The sequence below is a fragment of the Lithobates pipiens genome, unplaced genomic scaffold (assembly GCF_037356315.1).
Source record: "Lithobates pipiens isolate NorthernLeopardFrog02 unplaced genomic scaffold, aLitPip1_a1.2 Scaffold_13, whole genome shotgun sequence".
NCBI classification, from domain to species: Eukaryota; Metazoa; Chordata; class Amphibia; order Anura; family Ranidae; genus Lithobates; species Lithobates pipiens.
In genome coordinates, this window is record NW_027507718.1 from 91034860 (window position 1) to 91044449 (window position 9590).

The window sequence follows — 9590 nt, forward strand, 5'->3', positions numbered from 1 at the left end:
CATTAGCACAGGTTCTCTCTCGTATTGATCAGGTAATGCTGTCTGAAAAGATCTTTCACACTCTGCATGACACGGAACACATTTATGACCTTAAGTGGAACCCATGGTTCCTATTTCGTTTACTGAAGTGATCGCACCTTAGGTTTTTCATTTTGCTTCTCTTTTCTGTTTGCATTTTCTCCTTTTTCCTTTGTTTCTCTCTGCTCTCTTTTCGATTTCTCCCTGTCATGATCTTTCTTTTGTATTTTGGTTATGATGGTCAGCTCGTTTAACATGTCATTCTCCTTACTTTTATGACCTGTTGTTGGATGTTAGACCCATACAGTTAATTACTTATCAGTGGTTTGTCCTGCAGGGTTTATCACCTTTTGGTAACCTTGTCATCCAACTTCTTATGCCAATGTTGAAATATGAATCTTTTTGCTGACTTTGTATTTCTGTTAATAGCTTTAATAAAACCTTTTTTGAAAACAAAAAAAAAGAATACTTTACCCAATTGATGATGACCTTTCTCCCTGATACCCCTCCAGGAGAACTGATCATTGACTGCTACCCAAGCCGTAATATCTGCCAGACACTTTTCCAAGAGATACCATTGTCTGAATTCACTTTTTTTTTCACGTAAAGGAAAATTTGTGGATGTAACCCTGATTATTATTCTCAGCCATACAACAATTTGGTCCTTTACGCTGATCTATCTAAATACACCATGCTCCAATGCAAGAATCTCTCTACCATCACAAAAACCCCTAGAAACCGCCAGATACAATACAAATGAGGTCACCCGTTTAAACTAGTATTCATGAAGGGAAGCAAGTCCTACACTGTCCGCACCTTTAATAAAGGCCTATCATTGCTTGCATCCTGGAGCCACTACAGCAACGTCAGCAAAGCCGTAATCAACAAAATCAAAACAATAGTGATTGGGATGACATTGATCTCCCAAATGAACTGACCACCTAATTTCTTCCAGCTTTTCCAGGCTTACATTTTAGCCCTAGAATGTCCGCTCAAGACTAGCTCATCAGCCTTATACCCCCTATATAAGATGTGGTATACAGCGCACACGCAGAGTTCTATTGTTCTATGTTTTTTTTAAAGTTCTTGGAAACACTGAATACATATATTCTGTTTCTCATTTGTAACTGTTGATCTGCTTACCATATATTACAGTCTGCCGCTTAACGCTATACTTCATCCATCTGTGCTACTTTAGACCACATCTGTCAAGTTCTGGCCAGCATAGATAATCTCCTAGAACTCCTGTGCAAAAAAAGTAAGTAATCCTATGTGTATGGGGCAACCTAATGCCCCATACACACAATCAGATTTTCTGACAACAAATGTTGAATGTGAGCTTGTTGGCTGACCGTATGTATGCTCCATCGAACACTTGTTGTCGGACTTTTCACCAACAAATGTTGGCTATCAGGTTCAAATATTTTCTGCCAACAAAACTTTGTTGGCGGAATTTCCAATCGTGTGTACACAAGTCCGACGCACAAAAGTTCACGCATGCTCTGAATCAACCAGAAGGAGCCGCACTGGCTATTGAACTTCCTTTTTCTCGGCTTGTCATACGTCTTGTATGCCATGTTCCCACGTTTGTAATTGTTGGCCAACATTTGTGTGACCATGTGTATGCAAGACAAGTTTGAGCCAACATCCTTCGAACAAAAAGTCTGATTGTCTGTATGGGGCATTAGACAACACTGAGGTAAACGTTATCCCAGTTTAACAGATGAACAAGTGATCTTTTTATGCTTCTGAAAATGTCATCTCTCAATGTAAAAGGTCTAAATCATCCAGGGAAGCACTTCTCTCTTTGGTCAGAGACCAACAAACCAATGTGATATCCTGTGCCTTCAGGTGACACATTTCTGCCAAGATAAAACCTCCAACATGATGGACAAAAAATGGCCACATATATATTTTGCAAACTCTCCAAACAAAACAAAAGGAGTACTCACAGCTATTAAATACACAGCAGCTTTTAAGTTAATCACCTCTACTGCTGACCCACAAGGAGGATATCTCATCCTAGTTTACAAAATGAACAATGTTACTTATACAATTGTGACAACATATGCCCCCAATGCAGGTCAACTATGCTTTCTTTGCAAGTTGTGGAATAGTGTAAGCAAAATAAAACAAGGTCGCACAATTATCTGCAGAAACTTTAACCTAGCTCCAGATGCTTCCATTAGATCCTACACCCAAAAAAAACCTGACAGTCTGATCTCTCCTTTTTTCAAGCCAATGGAGATGTCAACATTCTACAGAAAGAGATTTTACCTTATTTTCTAAACCCTATTGTGCTTATTCCAGAATAGACCTGTTTGTAGGTGACAAACAGCTCCTTCAGGATGCCATTAAATCTGAAATTCACACCATAATTTGGCCAGACCATGCACCGATATCCCTGATTGTGAGCGACAAAACAGGAAACTCCATTGCCACCAATTGGAGGAACGACCCACATCTGATGTCAGATCCTACTAAATTTTCTGTCATACAAAACAGTCTGCATGATTATTTTGACCTTAATTTATCCTCAGTCAGTAACCCTGCCACCATATGGACTGCCCACTAGGCATATATCCACTGTATACTCCTTAAATTTAGCTCTTAAGCTAAACAACAAAGGACACAGTGGCTCACAGAGCTTCTGACCATTATAACCGAACTAGAGCAGCTGAACAAAAACAACCCCACACCATCAACTAGTGACAACATTTTTAAGGCCAGGAATGACCTCAGGGCATTTCTAAATGCTAAACACGCTAAACCTTATTCAAACTGCATGCTTACTTTTACACAACTGGCAACAAAGCCAGTAAACTACTAGCGACCCAAATCAAACAAAGAAGAATCAAGCGAAAAATTCCATACATCCACCATCCTATCAAAGGAGATAAAATGTACCACCCCAAAGACATTTTGAATGTATTACAGCGCATTATACAACTTAAAAGATGACCCCTCAACCACACAACCAACTGACTTGGGAATCTCGGGCTTCCTGGAAACCCTAAACCTCCCCACATTAACTGCCGAGCAACTATCAACCATTAATGCCCCTCTATCCACCAAAGAAATATCACAAGCTATTTGAGCACTCCCCAGTGGCAAAGCCCCTGCACCAGATGGTTTCTTGGACAAAAATGTATTCTAGTTCCACATGTGTGTCAGATGTTCAACTCTGCTCTGTCCTCTGGCGAAGTGAAATGCTATCTGCAAATATTGTAACCCTATCAAAACCAGGGAAGGAACCAGTTACCCCTTCAAACCTCCGCCCCATTTTTTTGTTAAACACAGACCTTAAATTATATGAAAAACTATCAGCGAATTCCGAACATTATGGGCTGTTCACACCAAATTCGTGTGGCGCTCACGGCCCACCAAAGGGTCTGGTAATGGGCAGGGAGGGCTACCTATGCCATTTTTCTCAATGATTTTCAACCATATTGCAGGAACCAGATATAACATTAAAACCGCAAGCAGCTTTAAATTACGTTATTTCCGTTAAATGTCATTTTGTGCAGGGACTGTTCTAAACACCAGAAACACGTGGCACTTCACAGGCATACTACAGACACCCCCCAGGCACCATATTTAAAGGAATATTTCACAATTTTTTTAAATTTAAATCGTCATTAAAATCAGTGCTCCCGCCAAAACGGCCATTTTTAAAAGGTTTTTTTGCAGTGACCCATGTCCCCTGGGGCAAGAGCCAGGTCCCCAAACCCTTTTTAGGACAGTATCTTGCTTATTAGCTGTTAAAATTAACACTTTTAATTTCGAACGTTCGAGTCCCATAGACTTCAATGGGGTTCTAACGTTCGTACGAATTTGGGGTCCGTTCGAAAGTTCTGGTGCGAACCGAACCGGGGGGTGTTTGGCTCATCCCTACCCCTAACATTCCCCATCTCATATACCCCGACCAGATGGGTTTTACCCTGGGAGGGCAGGCCCCCGATTCCTCACGAAAACTATGAACCTCCTACATTATACAGAGTCCAAAGATATTCCAACCTTATTTGCAATGCTAGATGCCAAAAAAGCATTCAACAGGATCCATTGGGGATACCTGAAACATACGCTTAGGAAATTCGGCTTCCAGGGCAGTATTGTGTTAATGATGGAACCCCTAGCTCAAAAAATGTATATATCCATCTGTATCTCAGGAGTTAAGATTAAAGACCAAGAATTAAAAAATTACTTTATTTGCGGATGACATAATCCTCACCTTAACGGAAGTGGCTCCATCCCTTGCAAAAATATGCAAAATATTGAATGATTTTAACTCATGTTCATGTTATAAAATTAATGAATCTAAATCAAATATTCTTAGCGTAAAAGTACCAGACTCTATTATGTCCATCCTTAAAGCCAAATTCCCTTTCCAATGGATGTCCACTTCTATGCCATACCTAGGCATCTCATTAACATCTCCGATTTCCAACCTTTATTCATATAACGAATTACCATTCCTTCATAGATGCAAACAAGAACTCCAACAGATACGTAAAGAATATCTCTCATGGGCTGTCAGAGCTGCAGCTTTCAAAATAATCACTCTACCAAAGCTTTTATACTTATATAGGGCTCTTCCTATAGTGATCCCTGATTCCTTATTTAACATCTTAAAATTAATTCTAAGTTATTTTGTATGGCTAAAACGGAAACCACTGTGTCCATATGCAACTATCATAAAACAAAAGTCTGCAGGAGGTTCCGACGTCAAAAATTACTATGTAGCAGTGATTCTGGACCAAATTAGACATTGGTGCATGCCTTCATTTAACAAACAATGGTGGTTTATTGAACACATTTTTATACAGGAAGGTACCTTAAGTTCTCTCCTTTTAGCCCAATTGAAATCCACAAAATGTAAGAAAATAAACCATCCCACAATCTCAGCTGCTCTAGCAGCATGGAAATATTTTTCCACGAACATATTTTCTATGAAAGATGAACAGGTCATTCCTGTTCTTAATTTAACTCTCCCCAATACTGGTCAGAAAGCAGACTCCAAATGTTAACTTAACTAATGCAACATAGTCTAACCATTACATTTGCAAATATACAAACTAGATACCATGTACCTCCACAAGGTTTATATACATATAGACAAATTGTCTTCTACCTACAAAAAATGGCTTTGAATGTTAAAGAAGAACAATACATTTAATACCAATTAAAAAAAAATGAGAATTGCCAACTATCACAGAACCCTACGCAACAAAATCTAAAATGAACCCTGACTCCTACCTAAAGGCATATCAAAAAGTGAAAAATGTTCAAATATCCTGTTGAAAAGAACTAATCTTGGAATGGTCACAAAAAAATTAATCTTTCACAAATGAGTGTTTGCGAAATTAGTCTTTCACAAATCCAGTAATGTAACACCACATTGCTCATGTTTCTTTTAAGCTCTGATATATATGACAGATACAGTCCATTCAAACAGAGCTCATTGTGACACACATATCCTCAGTATAAGTTAATCTACATCACAGACAGAGACCCTACTTCTGGGTCAGTTTCTGTATATTGGTATGCACATGCAAGTTTTCATGCATAAGAATGCAGTCTCAAATTTTTGTGTAAAAACATCAGTCCAAAGTGAATATACTTATAATAGGGTTGATCTTTTAAAGGCAAGTAGACTGTTGAAAGGAAGTTGCACTTTGCAGGAGAACTTTCTCCAGAGCTTAAAGAATGCAGTGAAATGTCACTTTGCAAAAAATATTAAATCACTTTCAAGAAAAATGAAATACAACATCATTTGTTGATGGATTTCTGCAGATCTTCACTTCATTCACTAAGCTTTGTGAAGTGCAACTTCCCTTGCAAAGTAAACAGCCTATTTGTGCTTAGTAAATTAACTCTATCATTTTTATAAGGCTCCATGATATATACAGAGTACATGTGTATATAGAGGAGACAAAGGTGTCATAGTATATGACCTGCACTCATAGAATACATTAAACATATGATGAAGTTGTAGCAACAGCAGAAGGAAAATAATCATACTTTAGTAAATATCTAGAAGATTACGTTGGACAGATTTTACCAGTTGCTGTCTTTACAGGCTAAGGTGCCCTGAGGGTCAGTGGGAGGATAAATCAGGTTAGCCACAGTGATAAACAGAGCATCCCTTCTCAAAACTAGGGTGCTTTATTGCCAACTAGCAAGCAGATTCAGAGAAGAATGTTGTTATATTTCACACACCAGTGTAGATTAAAGCAGCAATAGTGGAAGTGAGGGAGGTGCGTTGTAGTGCTACACCTGCAAAAATGTTTTTGATGAAGGCAAGAGAAAAGGTCTATCATTTCAATATGATATGCATTTTTGTTTTTGCAGTTGAAGTGAAATAATTCTAAGATGCTGTAACAAGCACCAATACAACTGACATTTCATCCATATCACTGCTTTCAAGCATATTGTATCTGGATACAAAATTACCTTATTATACTGCCATTCCTTATTAGTACCTAAACACTTTGCTTGTGTTACAAGTGAAAGCAACACTGCTAGTGGTGACTCAAGGCTTTCCTTCAAATCTGAGCATGGTATGCTTGAAGATAAGGAGAAGATACAAACATGGTTCTTAATATTTGCAGTATAATGAGTTTTTACATACAAAAGTGTGGTAAGGTAAAGTAACAAGTCCCAAATCATACATATAGTATGCTTGAAGTAGCAATAGATGTCACCAACAAACTAATGCCTAAGTAGCAGGAACCAAAATGAAGGCCATCAAAATGAAATATCAACATTTTTGAACTTTAGTGCAGTTTTTCAAGATTGATATTTAATTATCATGTAGTTCCTTATGGTGTAATGTAGTAATGGGCAAAATGTTGATACCCACGAAGAATAATGAGATAGGTAAATCAGAGGATGAGAGCTGTGTTGAAAAATGTGCAGTGTCATTGGTAACTAAAAATAACTGCCATCTGAAGGTAGTGTTGCCTATCAAGTAGACTATAGAAATGGGGTTTGCGTTTGTGGCAACACAGAATAATAATAATCATTTGATGGATGTTATTTATCCCTCACTATTTTACCTCATATATACAGTATATTACATAATAATTTTGTTAAAATATAATTTAATAAGAGCTATGTGTATTACTTAAAGTGATTATAAAGACTTTTTTTTTTAAATAACAAACATGTTATACTTACCTGCCCTGTAGGTTTTTGCACAGAGCAGCCTGGATCCTCCTATTTTCAGGTCCCTCTTTGCTGCTCCTGGCCTCTCCCCCTGCTGGGTACCCCCACAGCACGTAGCTTGCTATGGAGGCACCTGAGCTGAGCTACAGCTCTGTGTTTCCATTCAGACACAGAGCTGACATTAAGCCCCGTTCATTATCCCTCCTAATTGGCTAACTGACTTTGATTGATAGCTGCAGGAGCCAATAGTGACGCTGCTGTGTCTCAGGCAATCAGGAGGGAGAGTCTCGGACGGCCGAGGGACTCACAGATATCGCTGGACAGAAATGGGGCTTGGGTAAGTAATAGGGTGTGCTGGGGAGGCTGCTGCACACACAAGGTTTTTTATCATAATGTATAGAATGTATTAAGATAAAAAACCTTCTGCCTTTACAACTCCTTTAAGATATATTTGCTATATAGATATATTCAATATTCAATGTATTTACTAACTGAGGTACAAAATATATCTACTATATTCAATGAGGCATCTCTCAAGCTGTAATAGTGCAGATGGCTATAATGTGCCTCTAAAAGTAGACTTGTATAAATAATTAAAATGTATGCAAATTTAATGATTTAGACATTTGATCCTGTAAGCATTATCATTGAAAAGTCAAATTTTTAATTTACATATATTTATATTGTTCTCTCTATTTTGTATGTTTGCTTTTTCCCCAACATTCTCCATCCCTTTTTATCTTTTTTCATCCTCAATTCTTACTTCCTTTTATATCTTATGTTGTTTTGTAATAGCTTTGTTTATAATATTTTACTAAGGCTACAAAAATGTATAAACACATTTGCAGAGTTTTAGCCCATATTGCATAATTGATTCCTCCAATAAAATAGCATTGGCATTCAAATTGTATAACTCCATGAACATAGACATTATATAACTTCAAGAAACACATTTCTCCTAAATATCTGCACCATTTTATTTCTACCATAAGTATTCTACCTTCTATTTATATAACAGCCCCGGAAAAAAGAAGAGTCAATATTACTTTGTCAAAAAGTCCCTTTCCTCACAATATTGTAAAGGATAAGGATGGCCACTTTTTAGTGTTCATTGAAAATGTCCATGATCATTCAATATCCATAATCTCTACTAGGCTCCCAATACTAAACAAAAGTAATTTTTTCAATTACCATATTTATCAGTGTATAACACGCACAGGCATATAACACTCACATTAATTTTAAAAGGGAAGTTTCAGGAAAAAAAACTTTGGGTCAGTGCCCATCTGCAGCCTTATTATTGCCATCAATGCAGCCTGATCAATGCTCATCTGCAGCCTCACAAGTGCCATCAATGCAGCCTCACCATTACCATCAATGCAGCCTGGTTGATGCACATCTGCAGCCTAGAGAGGACAGGGAGGGGGGCGGGATGAGTTCCGACAGATTACATAGTGAGAATCTCCTATTATAGACAGAACAGTGGTCCAATGACGGCCCAGGAGATGGGGATTCCTATTATAGAGGCCGCCAAGCAAACAGGAGATTCTCACTGTATGTAATCTAACGATGCTCATCCCACCCCCCTCCCTAAGACAGCTAAAATTTTAAGTATTGGCATATACTGTAGCCTATAGTGTAGCCTATACTGTAGCATATAGCTGTCTCTAATTTAAAGGGCTAATTCACCTTTTAGGACATTTTCACAAACTCCCCCAAGTGCTGGAGGACTCCAAGCACATTAAAATACACTCTTCAGCTCCTTTACCACTGCTTAGTTGTAGGCAGTACATGGCCCGTCTGCAAAAACTCCAAGTAGGTGCCACCTCCGTCCTACCTAAATAACAGTATTCTACAGGCTCATTCCCAAAACATAAGTATCAAGTGTGCTGGCACATTTAAAGACTGTGCAGGTGCAGTGCATGGTTTCTTTTTCCCTGAGCTCGACCACTGCAGCTACAGAGAAAAGGTTTATCCACTGTGATGTTAGAATGCTATTCTCATATATTTTCACTTAGAAAAAAATGGTCAAATATTGTAAATTTATACAAATAACATCCCCCCCCAACAGTTTCAAATTGCACCTCAAGCTTGTTTGCCATTCCAAATAGATATTGTCATGTGGGCCAAACCCAAGCATAGACCTTCTATACTCAATCCCTTTCTTTTTCAATCCCTTATATTATGAAACCATTTAAATTCTGTTCCAAATATATTTTATTGAAAAGAATTACAAGAATATTATATGAGTATATTGCATTAACAAGAGCAATATCAGATTGTTACTAGTGATGGACGAACTTCCGACGGGACGTTTCGCGAAAGCGAAATGCGAACGGACCCAAACGTTCGCGAAACCGAACGTTCGCCGCGGGCCCCATTGACTTCAATGGGAGGCGAACTTT